Genomic DNA, 15,812 nt, shown 5'->3' with positions numbered 1-15,812 from the left:
TAGCCCAGGCGTGTTGATGTGTGGGCAGATAGAAGCATGTGGTAATGCTTCCTCAATTAAAGGAAGGACAAGGTTAACATGTGAGAACAAGTCTTTCTCGGCTTGCACTGTGCGCTCCTGGACTGCAGCTCTGCAGTTAACCAGAGTGCTGATAAATCCCTCCAGTCAGCCAGTGAGCATTGCTGTGAAGCCTTTGAGCACCACCTGGCGGAGCATGGAACTACTGCTGACTTATTCTGCTTTATATCTTCACTGTGCAGGGTAGGGGCTAGGCAGGGCACAGAGCTGCCCAGTCATCTCCACATGCTAGCATCTCTGCACATCTCTTTAGCATGCAGAAAATCCAGTTTTTAATCACATGCACAGTTACATCTGTACCAGCTGCCCCATTCACAGTTCTGACAAGGCACAATGCAAGCTGAGAAAACAACACTTCACCTTCTTTGTAGAAGGGTCCCCTCCTTAAACATCATTTGTCCATTTCCCCCATTGGGTGCTGCCTGATCCACTGAGTACCTCCAGCTGCCTGATCCACCGAGTACCTTTGTGTGGATGAGGAACCACAAACATATGTCTATATCGACGGGACGATGATGGGGAGGGTCAATAGCTCCAAATTCCAGGGCCTGCACAATTTTGATCTTTCCTGGACCCAGCACACCGATGCAATTATAAAGAAAGCCCATCAACACCTCTACTTCTTGAGAAGATTGTGGAGATTCGGTATGTCAGAGAGTAGTCCCCTGAACCTCTACAGGTGTACAGTAGAGGGCATATTGACTGGTTGCATCATGGCCTGGTTCGACAACTTGAATGCCCATGTACATATGAATATATATATATATATATGAATATATATATATTCATACGTACATTCATTCATGCATACATATGCACCATCTTTTTGTTACTTTTAGTCTGTTTAAAAGTATGTTTTTGGAGGTTTCTTAGTCTTTTTACGTGGGGGAGGGTAAGGGGGAAACCGTTTCTCAGTCGCTTCTTCGCCCCCCCCTCGCGGTCTACCATCTGGATTGGCACGGCCTTTCCTGCCTGAGATCGACCAGAGCTTCAGCAGCGGGGATCGCCGTGTTGAAGCTCCAGAGTGTTGGGCCTGCTGCTTAACATCGTGGAGCTGTGGTTGCGGAGCTTCTAGCCGTGAGCAGCTTTGACTTTAACATCGCGGAGTCCGGGGATCCCATTGCCGAGGGCCGCCAGTGTTAAATCTCCGCCCAGCTTGGCCAGTGGACTTTGGGAGCCGCGGTCTCCGGTGAGAAGATTCAGAAACTCCTTTGAGAATGTTCTGTTCCAACGTCGGAGTTCCGATCATCCCGGCGAGAGGGCGTGAACATCTGGCCGCCATAGCGGCGACTGCGGAGGGCTCATAAGGCCCCGACCACGAGTATATATATATATATATATATACTAAACTTCTTTTCATATATTATATTGTTTACAGAGTACTATGCATACATATTCTGTTGTGCTGCTGCAAGTAAGCATTTTGTTGTTCTGTTGGGACATATGACAATAAAACACTCTTGAATTGCTCAAGATTCCTGCATCTGCATTCCTTGCGTCAGCACTTCATCTTCTGTCTGGGCATTTTGCAGCTTTCCAGTACCAAATTTATCAATTTCAGATGTGATTTTTTCTGTTTCTATCCGAACTAGTCCATTCTATTTTAGGTCATCCTTCTGTAATATTAAGATTTCTCTCTCCACGGAGACTAATTTATCTGCTAGCCATTTCCAGCTTTTCGATTATGATTCAGCAACTGCTCTGACCTTCACTTCACAATGTTGTTTGTTTGCTCTCCCTTTAACTGACCTCATTAATCTATCAACCAGACGGCCCCAGAAACAGAGGAATCACTTCGGTAAAGCAGACCATACCCTATCAGGGAGACTCCCTTTGTCGTACCCATCCCTCCCTGATGTTCTCTGCAACATAAAACTTTTTGTTTTGCACTTTCCCAGTTCTGTAGATAGATCTTTGATCTGACACTTTAACTGTTTCTCTTTCTGCAGGTGCTATCCATCTGCTGAGTGTTTTACAGCCTGACCATGAGTTACCTTTCACCGTGAGTAATAGAGTGATACAGCTTGGAAACAGGGCCTTTGGACCAACTTGCCCACACCGAACACATGCCCCATCTAGACTAGCCCAACCCGCTTGTATTTGGCCCATATCCCTCTAAAGCTATCCTATCCATGTATCTGTCTAAATGTTTCTTTTTTTCAACGTTGCAATAGTACCTGCCCCAACTACCTCCTCTGGCAGCTCGTTCCATACACCCAATATCTGCCAACAACCTGTCTACTCACACAAGGATGTACTGTCTCATCTCACACACACATCTGAACAAAACATTGGGGTTTCTCCCCCACAGTCTACTCCTCAACCCTCTTTCCAACACCCACCATCCTCTGCTTCCTTCCTGCTTTGATTCTGCAATTAATAATTACTCCTCTGTCTCACCACTCTCTCTCTCCCCTGCATCCTTCATTCTTTCTCCCCAGCAATCCTCTGGAACGTAGCTGATGCAGTCAGTAAAAATAGATTAAATCAGTGATATTATCAATATAGCCGTATTGATTAAAAATTCACCGACCCTTCCATTTTTTTCAGTATTCTCCCTTTTTCTCTGCCTGTCTCCCTCCCTCTCTCTCTGATGGGCTTTCCCTTTCTCGAGCTTTGCCTCTCTGCCCCTCCACCCTCTCTCTCTAACACGTACGTCTTCCCTCTTTGCTTCCCTACTGCTGACTCAGCCTGTTCCCTGCAAAATCATTCTGCCCATTACTCTCCCTCGCTCCACCCCACCTAATTTATTCCTAACCTCCAATCAACAGAACCTCACTTGCCTTGGAAATTATGCCGCATGGAACCAATGCTGTCAACGGTGTCCACACACACACACACACACACACATACCTGCATGCTTGTTTGCTTAAACATCTCTCACCCCTATATACAATTGGATTTTGGAATTTTTTATTAAATCCAGTTTAAGTCCATTTAATGCTAATATATTCTTAAATGTAACCTTTCAGATCTAATTACTGACTAGTTATATACTTGGCTGTTGTCCATGAGAGTTATGAGTCTGTGGAATTCTCTGCCTCAGAGGGTTCTCTGAATACTTTCAAGAGAGAGCTAGATAGGGCTCTTAAAGATAGCGGAGCCAGGGGATATGGGGAGAAGGCAGGAACGGGGTACTGATTGGGAATGATCACCCATGATCACATTGAATGGCGGTGCTGGCTCAAAGGGCCGAATGGCCTACTCCTGCACCTATTGTCTATAACTCCTGTAGAAGATGGTTATTACCTGCTGCTTGTGGTGATGCACCATTAATTGGTAATTCACAGACTGGGTGAATCAGACGGGCATTTATGACAGAGAGTATCTCAGGAGGAAGCTGAGATACTGTAGATCAGCCATTCCACACACCTGCCCAAATATGGTTGCAGTCTTGTCAGCAGCACTCACCCATTGTGCCTCAGCACTGCTCAGGATTGTGATCATCTCAATGCCTTCTCTTCCTGTTAGCGATATGAATGCCCACCCCTGTACACACCAAACTGTGGTAGGACAATAGAGCATTGATCTGATCCATAGGTTGTGGGATTGCTAAGCTTGCTGTTCTGCAATTTCACATGCATGTTGGTCAGGAAGGACCGGGCACCATCTGCAGCAACTGAAGTACATTTCCGCTTTGCCTATAACCTCATGTTCCAGTAGAAGGGCTTGTGCCAGGTAACCTGGGCAAAAGACTGCAAGGATGCCTGCATCGCCTCCAGCATGACCAGGGCCGATGACTCCGGGCGATACCAAAGCAATCAATAGACAATAGGTGCAGGAGTAGGCCATTCAGCCCATCAAGCTAGCACCGCCATTCAATGTGATAATGGCTGATCATCCACAATCAGTACCCCATTCCTGCCTTCTCCCCATATCCCATGACTGTGCTATCTTTAACAGCTCTATCTAACTCTCTCTTGAAAGCATCCAGAAAATCGGCCTCCACCACCTTCTGAGGCAGAGAATTCCAAAGACTCACAACTCACTGTGTGAAAACGTTTTTCCTCATCTCCGTTCTAAATGGCTCACTCTTTATTCTTAAACTGTGGCCCCTGGGTCTGGATTCTGCCAACATCGGGAACATGTTTCTTGCCTCTAGCGTGTCCAATCCCGTAATAGTATTATGTTTCAATAAGATCCCCTCTCATTCTTCTAAATTGCAGAGTATACAAGCCCAGCCGCTCCATTCTATCAACACATGACAGACAGTCCCGCCATCCCGGGAATTAACCTGGTGAATCTACGCTGCACTCCCTCAATAGCAAGAAAGTCCTTCCTCGAATTTGGAGATCAAAACTGCACACGATACTCCAGGTGTGGTCTCATTAGGGCCCTGTACAACTGCAGAAGGACCTCTTTGCTCCTGTACTCAACTCCTCTTGTTATGAACGCCAACATGCCATTCGCTTTCTTCATTGCCTGCTGTACCTGCTTGCTTATGTTCAGTGACTGATGAACAAGGACCCCCAGATCCTGTTGTACTTCCCCTTTTCCCAACTTGACCCTTTAGATAATAATCTGCCTTCCTGTTTTTGCCACCAAAGTGGATAATCTTACATTTATCCACATTAAACTGCATCTGCCATGCATCTGCCCATGCACTCAACTTATCCAAGTCTCCCTGCATCCTCATAGCATCTCTTCACAGTTCGCACTACCACCCAGCTTTGTGTCATCTGCAAATTTGCTAATGTTACTTTGACTCCCTTCATCTAGATCATTAATGTATATTGTAAATAGCTGCGGTCCCAGCACTGAGCCTTGCGGTACCCCACTCGTCACTGCCTGCCATTCTGAAAGGGACCCGTTAATCCCTACTCTTTGTTTCCTGTCTGCCAACCAATTTTTTATCCATGTCAGCACCCTACCCCCAATACCATGTGCTCTAATTTTGCCCACTAATCTCCTATGTGGGCCCAATGAAACAGTGCCGCAAGAAAATCAAGGCCAGATCATGCCAAGGTAGTTTCTTCCAGACAGCAGCTCAGTAACTACCTGACCACCCATTGGGCCCAAACCAACAGGTCTGTAGCTGCACAATGTTCGCTGAGTGCACACAAACTGCTAAGCTCCTCCATTAGATTAGAAGATTAGTATTCATGTCTAGCATACGAGAGGTCCGCCAGGAGTCCGGTCATGGAGAGGAAGCTGTTCTTGAATCTGGTGTCATGTGCTTTCAAGCTTTTGTGTCTTCTGCCCGACAGGCAGGGGGAGAATAGTCCTCGATTCTGATCTGCGTGATGGACTGGCCTACGTCCACAACCCTACAATTTGCTGCGGTCTTGGACAGGGCAGTTCCCACACCAAGCTGTGATGCATCCCGACAGGATGCTTTCTGCAGTGACTGCAACGAAACTGCATTTCGTTGTCTCTGTACTGTACACTGCACAATGACAATAAAGTTTAAATCTGAATCTTACTGAAATTGATGAGTCGTCAAGACTCATGCCGACTACCATAACCTTCTGATGAAGTAGAGACGTTGGTGTGCTTACATGGCCAAAGTGTAAATGTGGTTGGAGCACGGAGTGTTGGTGATACACCTAGGATCCCTCCCCAGAGGCTGCCCAACCCGCTGAGGGCTCTCAGCATTTTGTTTGTGTTCCACCTTCTTCATTTTCCTGAATGACTGCGAGGACACTTACAAACTTCCACAGAGGGGAGAATTGTCCGTGATTCCAATTGGCGTGAGACTGGGCCCGCATCTGTCCTCCACTATCACCCTGAGCACCCGCACACCACAGGGCTGTGTACTGTGTACTAAGCCCCATGCTCTACTCCCTCTTCGCACACGACTATGTTCCTGCATTCGACACCAACACCATCGTGAAGTTTGCAGACGACACAACAGTGATTGAGCTGTTCACCAACAGTAATGAAACAAAATACGGAGCGGAGGTGCAGAACCTGGCGGACTGGTGTGCACGTAACAACTTGTCATTAAACACCTCCAAGACCAAGGAGCTGATTATTGACTTCAGGAGGTCACATAATGGAGAATACGCCCCTATCTCCATCTACGGGGACAGTGTGGAGAGAGTGTCCAGCTTTAAGTTTCTGGGCACTCACATTTCAGAGGACCTCACATGGTCGATCGACACCGCTGCGCTGGTCAGGAAGGCACAGCAACGACTGTTTTTCCTGAGGATATTAAAAAAAGACTGTTCTGCCCCAACAGCTGCTGACAACCTTCTACCGCTGCACCACAGAGAGCATATTAACGTATGGCATCTCTGTGTGGTATCTCAGCTGCATGGAGGTGGAGAGGAGAGCTCTTCCGCGCGTCGTCCACAGAGCGCAGATTATTGGGACACAGCTACCAGACTTGGAGGGCATCTACCACACACGGTGCCTCAGGAAGGCCGTCAGCATCCATAAAGACTCCTCACACCCTTGTAATGGACTGTTCGAACTACTTCCCTCCGGCAGACGTTACAAGGCCTTCTACGCCCGAACCTCCAAACTCAGGAACAGCTTCATTCCCAGAGCTATAGCGGCTCTGAACCGGCCCTGCTGAGTGCCCCCCACCCTCCTGGACTGTCTCCCTCGGATGGTCATGTCGCACAGACACATCTGCACTTTAGTCTGTTTGAACTGTTTTGACTATTTTACTGTTCTTTTTACAATCCATGTTCTCGGGGTATCTAAATCAATATTTTATTAGTTATTTATGTTAGACATCGGATGGAAGCTGCATACCAAATCTCGTTGCGCTTATGTGCAATGACAATAAAATATATTATTATTATGGGCTGGACTGTGTCCACAACACTCCAATTTCTTGCAGTCTTGGGCAGGGTAGTTACCATAAGAAGCTGTGATGCATTCAGGCAGGATGCTTTCTGTGGTGCATCTGCTTGGCTCTTCCATCAGTATTTCACACTTTAGTATTTTCATCTCTGGTCTTTGCCCTATCTGCCAATCCCACCCCCCCCCCCCCCCCCCCCCCCTCCCCCCCTCCCCCCACCCTCGTTGCCTGTATTCATCTATCACTTGCCAGGCTCCCACCCCCACCTCTTTTAGCTTTCTCCTCCTCCGTCTGTATCGGTCTGAAGAAGGGTTCAGACACTAAATGTCACCTATCCATGTTCTCCAGAGATGCTGGCTGAACAGCTGAATTACTCCAGCACTTAAAAAAACCCACAATCAAAGACTTGTCCCACCTGGTCATTTCTTTTTCTCCCCACTCCCGTTGGGTAGAAGATACAGAAGCTTCAAAGTGTTCATCACCAGACACAGCAACAGCTTCTTTCCCTGTTATCAGAATTCTGAACGGTCCTTCCATAAGCTAGGGTGCTGCCCAATTCATCTCTACTTAGAACTAAGGCATTGAATGTTGTCTATGGAATTGGTGTACTACAATGTTGAGAACTATATTTTGCACTGTATTTCCATTTGTTCTACCTGATGTATTTGAGTTTGACGATGTATTTATGTATAGTATCTAATTTGATTGTATAGTGTGCAAAACAAAGCTTTTACTGTGGATAGACACAAAATACTGGACATGCGGGACATGCAGCATCTCTGGAGCGAAGGAATGTGTGACGTTTCAGAAGGAGACCCTTCTTTCGACTGAGTCAGGGGAGAGGGAAACTAGAGATATGGAAGGGTAAGGAGTGAATCCTACAGATCAAAGCAAACAATGTTCAAGGAAATGTAGAATGGTTCATTGTTAGCTGAGAGGCAGCAGACAACGAGGCATACAAAGTAAAATTAATCAGGAAGACGGTGAAACCAGTAGAACTAGGGTGGGGGAGGGACGGAGAGAAAGGGAAAGTTCTGGAGAAGGGTTTCGACCCGAAACGTTGCCTATTTCCTTCGCTCCATATATGCTGCCTCACCTGCTGAGTTTCTCCAGCATTTTTGTCTACCGAGGGAAAGTAAGGGTTACTTAAAGTTAGAGAAATCCATATTCCTACCGCTGGGTTTTAAGCTGCCCAAGTGAAATATGAGGTGCTGTTCCTCCAATTTGCATATCTGCGGAAAGGGGTGGAAATGGTAAGATGTGGCTTGTGGTGGGATCCATGTTGGAGGTGGCAAAAATGTCAGAGGATTTTGTGCTGTATGCAACAGCTGGGGATGAAAAGTGAGGACTAGGGGTACTCTGCCCGTTGCGACTGGGTGGTAAGGGGGAGCAAGAGCAGAATTACGGGATGCAGAGGAGACCGTCTGAGGGCCTCATCTATGATGGAAGTGGGAACCCCCGATCCCTAAAGTACGAGGACAATTCTGATGTACTGGTGTGGAACACTTCATCTTGGGTGCAGATGCGGCATAATCGGAGGTATTGGGAGTAGGGGATAGTGTTTGCAGGAGGCAGGGTGGGAAGAAGTAGTCTAAATAGCTAAGTAGTCTAAATAGCTGCGGGAGTCAGTGGGTTCATAACAGACGTCAATCGATAGTCTATCACCTGTGATGGAGACGGTGAGAACAAGAAAGGGAATAATAATAATAATAATAAATTCTATTTATGGGCACCTTTCAAGAGTCTCAAGGACACCTTACAAAATTTAGCAGGTAGAGGAAAAACATGTAAGGGGAATGAAATAAATAGTAGAGACATGACTGGTACACAAAGTAAAGACAGAATTCAATACAAAACAAAATATGAGGCAATTAATGCACAGATGAAAAGGGAGGGGGACGTGGGGCTAAGGATAGGCAGAGGTGAAGAGATGGGTCTTGAGGCGGGACTGGAAGATGGTGAGGGACACAGAATTGCGGATCAGTTGGGGGAGGGAGTTCCAGAGCCTGGGAGCTGCCCTGGAGAAGGCTGTCCCCAAAACTGCGGAGGTTGGACTTGTGGATGGAGAGGAGACCGGCTGATGTGGATCTGAGGGACCGTGAGGGTTGGTAGGGGGAGAGGAGGTCAGTGAGATATGGGGGGGCCAGATGGTGGAGGGCTTTGTAGGTGATGATCAGGATTTTGTAGTTGATCCGGTGGGAGATGGGAAGCCAGTGAAGTTGTTTGAGGACTGGAGTGATGTGATGCCAGGATTTGGTGTGGGTAATGAGTCGGGCGGCTGCGTTCTGGACCAGTTGGAGTCGGTTGATGTAGGTGGAGCTGATGCCAAGGAGAAGTGAGTTGCAGTAGTCCAGTCGGGAGGAGATGAAGGCATGGATGAGTCTTTCAGCAGCGGGAGGTGTGAGAGAGGGTCTGAGTTTGGCGATGTTGCGGAGATGAAAGAAGGAGGTTTTAACCACATGGCGGATGTGAGGCTCAAGGGAGAGGGTGGAATCAAAGATCACGCCAAGGTTGCGGGCCTGGGGAGACAGTGGTGCCGTCGATGGTGAGAGTGGGGTTATTGATTTTGCTGAGTGTGGCTTTGGAGCCTATGAGGAGGAATTCTGTCTTATCGCTGTTGAGTTTGAGAAAATTATGTTGCATCCAGGTTTTTATAGCTGACAAATAGGAGTTGATATGGGAGAGGGGGGGGATTTGGTGCTGAGGTAGATCTGGGTGTCATCAGCGTAACAGTGGAAGTCCAGGTTGAAGTGGCGGAGTATCTGACCAAGGGGGGGGGATGTAGATGATGAAGAGGAGGGGGCCGAGTACGGAGCCTTGGGGAACGCCTTGAGTGACTGTGGCTGTAGCAGAGGCGTGGTTGTGGAGAGAGATGAAGTGGGATCTGTTGGAAAGGTAGGAACGGAGCCAGCTGAGTGCAGAGCCTTCAATGCCGAGGTCTTTGAGTCTGGTGAGCAGGATGCTATGGTTCACTGTATCGAAGGCTACGCTCAGGTCGAGGAGGATGAGGATGTTGAGGGAACCAGTGTCAGCAGAGGTGCGGAGGTCGTTGAGGACTTTGAGGAGAGCAGTTTCTGTGCTATGGAGGGGCCGAAAGCCAGATTGGAGGGGTTCAAGTAGGTTATACGCAAGGAGGTGGGAATAAAGTTGCGACGCAACGATACGCTCCAGGGTTTTTGAAAGAAAGGGGAAGTTTGAGATTGGGCGGTAGTTAATGAGAGAGGAGAGAGGAGGGATCAAGACCAGGGAAGGGAGATGTCAGAGATGGTCCAAGTGAATTCGAGTGCAGGATGGAAATTGATAGTTAATTTAACAAAGTCCGTGAGTTCTGCATGGGTGCAGGAGGTAGCATCGATGTAATCGTCAATGTAGCAGAGACAGGGCCAGTGTACGCCTGGAACAGGGATTGTTCGATGTACCCTCGAGGCAGGAAAAACTTTTACTGTGTAGGAAAGAACTGCAGATGCTGGTTTAAATCGAAGGTAGACACAAAATGCTGGAGTAACTCAGCGGATCAGGCAGCATTGAAGGAATGGGTGACGTTTCAGGGTCGAGACCCTTCTTCAAACTACAGCTTTTACTGTACCACGGTACATATGACAGTAGTAATAAAGCAAATCTAAACCTGAATAGTCCACTGCCACTCCCCTAAATGGACCAGATGAGAGGACATACAAAGTAAGCTCTTCGTCTCTCTTGTGCATGACCCAGTTTTGGCCAAACAATCCCTTTAATGTGCCAACAAACGCCTTTAAGAGCGGGAGTTGCCGGCGACCTCTCGCGAGATGAGCTGCTCTCTCCACCCTGAAGCGGTGCGGGAGCCATCTTGTTTGGGATCGGTATTTCCAAGCGGGGGGGAGGCGAGTGACAGAGAGAGGAGCGGCGGCTGCCGGCTGGAAGTAGGCGAGTTCGGGCGGTGGGCCAGGGAGCAGCGGGTGAGTGTGGCGGCTGCGGACTGCCAGGCGCGGCTGCGGGTCGGGCCCGCGGGAGAGAGAGAGGAGACGGCGGTGCTGGGCGGCGGCGCCATCTTGAGCCCGCGTCTGCCGCCGCTCTCATTGGTGGACACGGGTCAGAGGTGTGATTGGTCTGAGGGCTACGGCCGCTATTGGTTCGCGGGCCGCAGCCCCCTTGAGCTGCCCGGCTCCTGGCCGCCGGCCCGGGACCAGAGGCTCCCACTACCAGTCCGCCAGCTCCAGCCCAGCCCCCGTCTCCCCGTGGCGCCAGAGCCGTCTCGACGCCATCGGCCTCGGCCCGGGAGCCGCGCGCCTCACACTAACTTGCTCTCGGGCCTGGATGGGCGCGTAGCCCGGCCAATCACTGGCCTCCGTCTGTACAATTATTGGCGCGCACTAGCCTTTCCGCCAATCAGCGAGCGCGGGAGGCGGGGCGGTGCGGTGCGGCCATCACGTTGGGTTGCAACCGGCCCCTCTCCCAGTTACCAGCAGCTCGGATTGGGTTGATGCAAAGGTGCAGGGCTCAGGGTACGCCTATGGAGATGGGGCCAGGAGCTGGGCTGGCTGGGCATGGATTTATTGGAACTTGGGTTGGATCTTCGCAACTCTTCACTCTCACCCACTTTATTTCAGTTCTAAATCATTTAGCTGTATATGGTCCCCCATTTTTACCCTTATCTGTCAGCCTGAGCTCTATCTGGGTACTGTCCACATTTATTTACCAATGATGTTAATAGAGTCTTAGAGCGATACAGTGTGGAAACAGGTCCTTCGACCCAACTCGCCTACACCGGCCAACAATGTCCCAGCTACACTAGCCCCACTTGGTCCATTTCCCTCCAAACCTGTCCTATCCATGTACCTGTTTAACTGTTTCTTAAACAATGGGATAGTCCCAGCCTCAACTACCACCTCTGGCAGCTTGTTCCATACACCCACCACCCTTTGTGTGAATATGTTACCCTTCGGATTCCTATTAAATCTTTCCCCCTTCACCTTGAACCTATGTCCTCTGGTCCTCGATTCCCCTACTCTGGGCAAAAGACTGTGCATCTACCCGATCTATTCCTATCATAATTTTGTATACCTCTATAACAAGGGTTACCCCCTGGGGGTAAATTTTGCCTACCCAGGGGGTAAATGTTTTGATTCTGGACTTGTACATATTTTTTTCTCATTGACTGGCTGTGTTTGGTTCTGGTTCTGTTCATCATTAGTTGTTCATAAATAAGTGAAATAACATTGTTATATGCTATTAAAGTTGCCAGGGGTAAACGGGGAGAAAAAGGTTGAGAACCCCTGCTCTATAAGATCTCCCCTCATCCTCCTGCGCTCCATGGAATAGAGACCCAGCCTGCTCAACCTCTTCCGATAGCTCACACCATCTAGTCCTGGCAACATCCTCGTAAATCTTTTCTGAACCCTTTCAAGCTTGACAATATCTTTCCTATAACATGGTGCCCAGAACTGAACACAATATTCTAAATACGGTTTCACCAACGTCTAATACAACTGCAACATGACCTCCCAACTTCTATACTCAATACTCTGACTGATGGAAGGCCAAAGTGCCAAAAGCTTTTTTGACCACCTTATCTACTTGCGACTCGACCTTCAAGGAACCATGCACCTGTACTCCTAGATCCATCTGCTCTACAACACTACCCAGAAGCCTACCATTTACTGTGTAGGTCCTGCCCTTGTTCAATGTCCCAAAATGCAACACCTCACACTTCTTTATTAAATTCCATCAACCATTCCTCTGCCCACCTGGCCAATTGATCCAGATCCTGCTGCAATCTTTCACAACCACCTTCACTATCTTCAAAACTTCTAACTTTTGTATCATCAGCAAACTTCCTAATCTTGCCCTGAATGTTCTCAACCAAATCATTGATGTAGATGACAAACAGTAATGGGCCCAGCACCGAACCCTGAGGCACACCACTAGTCACTAGCCTTCAGTCTGAGAAGCAACCTTAAAGAAGGATTCTGTTGTTCTAGTTTGAAGATTTAATAATTTCCCTACACCATTCAATCAAAAATTTCCAGCTAATACCACAACAACTTTCATTTCCATTTGAGTCAGAGAGATAATAAGCATGCAGGTACAGCAGGCAGTGAAGAAAGCTAATGGCATATTGGCCTTCATAACTACAGGAGGAGTATAGGAGCAAAGAGGTCCTTCTGCAGTGTACAGGGCCCTGGTGAGACCACACCTGGAGTATTGTGTGCAGCTTTGGTCTCCTAATTTGAGGAAGGACATTCTTAATATTGAGGGAGTGCAACGTAGGTTCACCAGGTTAATTCTCGGGATGGCGGGATTGTCATATGTTGAAAGATTGGAGTGACTGGGCTTATATTCACTGGAATTTAGGATGAGAGGGGATCATATAGAAACATATAAAATTATTAAGGGATTGGACATGCTAGTTACAGGAAACATGTTCCTTATGTTGGGGGAGTCCAGAACCAGGGGCCACAGTTTAAGAATAAGGTGTTGGCCATTTAGAACTGAGATGAGGAAAAACTTTTTCCTCATCTCAGTTAGAGTTGTGAATTTGTGGAATTCTTTGCTTCAGAAGGCAGTGGCGGCCGATTCAATGGATGCATTCAAAAGAGAGTTCAATAGAGCTCCTAGGGCTGGAGGAATCAAGGGATATGGAGAGAAGGCAGCAACAGGGTACTGATTGTTTGGTGGACGGTCTTCAGTAATGGTTGGGATGTCGAGCGGTGGTTGTGCTGAATTATTCACTTGTCATTATACAATACAATACAATTCAATTTATTGTCATTTGGACCCCTTGAGGTCCAAACGAAATGTCGTTTCTGCAGCCATACATTACAAACAAATAGACCCAAGACACAACATAATTTACATAAACATCCATCACATTGCTGTGATGGAAGGCCAAAAAAACTTATCTCTCCACTGCACTCTCCCCCGATGTCAGAGTCAAAGTCAAAGCCCCCGGCTGGCGATGGCGATTGTCCCGCGGCCATTAAAGCCACGGGACAAGTCTGTGCTATAACCTTTCAACCTTGTCTCATTCACCTGTGTATTGATTAGGCTTCATTGCCAATGAGGACAGGAATATACATCATGCTGCCCAAGTGGAATATGAGATGCTGTTCGTCCAATTTGCGTGTGGCCTCATTCTGGCGATGGAGGAAGCCCAGGGCAGTAAGATCAGAATGGGAAGGGATTTAGTAATTAGCACCAGGGAGATCGAGTAGGCCTTGGCGAACTAAGTGCAAGCGTTCAGCGAAACAATCTCCGATTCTATACTTGGTCTCGTCGATGTACAGGAGCTCATATCGGGAACACCAGATGAAGTTAGAGGAGGTACATGTAAACCTCTGTCTCATCTAGAAGGATTGCTGGGGTCCCTGGATGGAGTTGAGGGTGGGGAAGGATTGGAGTATTTCATGCAGTTGTGGTCACCCCATTAGAGGAAGGATAACTCGAGGCTTTGTAAAGAGTGCAAAGGTTCACCAGAATGATGCCTGGATTAGGGGGTATTAGCTACAGGGAAAGGTTGGACAGGCTTGAATTTTTTTTCTCTGGAACGCTGGAGGTTGTGCAGAGACCTGATAGATGTATATAAAATTATGAGAGGCATAGATATGGTAGACAGTCGGAACCTTTTTCCCAGGATGGAAAAATCAAAGAAAGAGCTCATAGTTTTCAGGCTATGTAGGGCAAAGTTTGAAGGAGATGTGCGAGACAAGTTTTTTTACATATTTTAGTGAGTGCCTGGAACATGCTGCCAGGGGTGGTGGTGATGGCAGGTACGATAGTGGCATTTATGAGAATTTTAAATATGCGTATGGGTATGCAGGGAGTGGAGGGATGTGGATTATGTGCAGGTAGGTCAGAGATGGTCTTGGCATCATGTACGGCACATACATTGTGGGCTGAGGAGCTGTTCTTGTGCTATACTGTTCTATATTCAGTGGTCGTTTCACTGAACACCTCCACTCAGTCCACAGAAAACAACATGATCTCCCGGTTGCTAAACACTTTAACTCCCCCTCCCATTCCCATACTGACCTTTCTGTCATGGACTGCCTCCACTTTCCGCATGAGACCCAACACAAATTGGAGGAGCAGCACCTCATATTCAGCTTGATTCAGCGGTATTGACTTCTCTAACTTCAAGTAACCCTTGCTGTCCCTCTCTCTCCATCACTCCCCCATTCTAGTTCTCCGACCAGTCTCACTGTCCTGATTAAATTTTATCTTTGTATGCTTTGTTGTCAACTTCCATTAGCTAACAATGATCTATTCTACATTTTCCTTGAACTTCGTCCTCTTTTATGTCTCTTTTTCACACTGTATACTTCCTTATCTCTGGTCTTCCTCTCTCCTGACTGTCAGACTGAAGAAGGGCCTTGACCCAAAACGTCACCCATTCCTTCTATCCAGAGATGCCTGTTCTGCTGAGTTACTCCAACACCTTGGGTGTATCTTCTATATTCTCAATTTTCTTTCTCTGGAAAGAACTCAGAAAGCAGGATAACTCCGTAAATGGGACCCTGGGAGTCAGATCCATATGGAATAAAGGAGACCTAGGGGTTGGAGCCCTGGGAGTTAACACAAGCAACTGGTTTAAGCAAAAAAAAAAAAAGTAATCTTAGTTCTCTCTCGAGACAGATACATTTTTTTTTATTTGTTCAAATAAATGGAGAAGAAACAGGAGCATCTCCATTGCTGTAACCCCTTGTTGCAGAATGTTTACCAGCTGGATTTTAGCATTGACCTTATTATGGTCCAACAGTTGACCTCATTGTGGTACATCCATGAGGCTGAGTGTTTCATGGACAGTTTGTATGAGGAGTGGTCACCTCACAGCTCGAGACTGCAGCCAGTGAAGGAACGTGTAGGAAGGAACTGCAGATGCTGATTTACGCCAATGATAGACACAAAATGCCAGACTAACTCGGCAGGTTGGGCAGCATCATCTGGAGAAAAGGAATAGGTGAAAAGTCACCTATTCCTCTCGACGGGGTCTGAAGAAGCGTCTTGA

General features: G+C 47.6%; 1 protein-coding gene across 2 annotated transcripts in view; it reads left to right on the top strand.

Moving 5' to 3' along the window:
• The first annotated feature begins 10,615 nt into the window (after window positions 1-10,615).
• The window catches only part of nfyc (nuclear transcription factor Y subunit gamma), a 77,013-nt gene continuing 71,816 nt past the window's right edge, over window positions 10,616-15,812 (top strand). For both annotated transcript variants that reach the window (XM_033045507.1, XM_033045505.1), the window contains exon 1: window positions 10,616-10,764. The gene's annotated coding sequence lies outside the window, so the exon portion shown is untranslated. The remainder of the gene's footprint in view (window positions 10,765-15,812) is intronic.

This window comes from Amblyraja radiata, chromosome 27 (genome assembly GCF_010909765.2).
Source record: "Amblyraja radiata isolate CabotCenter1 chromosome 27, sAmbRad1.1.pri, whole genome shotgun sequence".
NCBI classification, from domain to species: Eukaryota; Metazoa; Chordata; class Chondrichthyes; order Rajiformes; family Rajidae; genus Amblyraja; species Amblyraja radiata.
The sequence above is the reverse complement of the archived record's forward strand: the minus strand, read 5'-3'. Positions and strand labels throughout refer to the sequence as shown.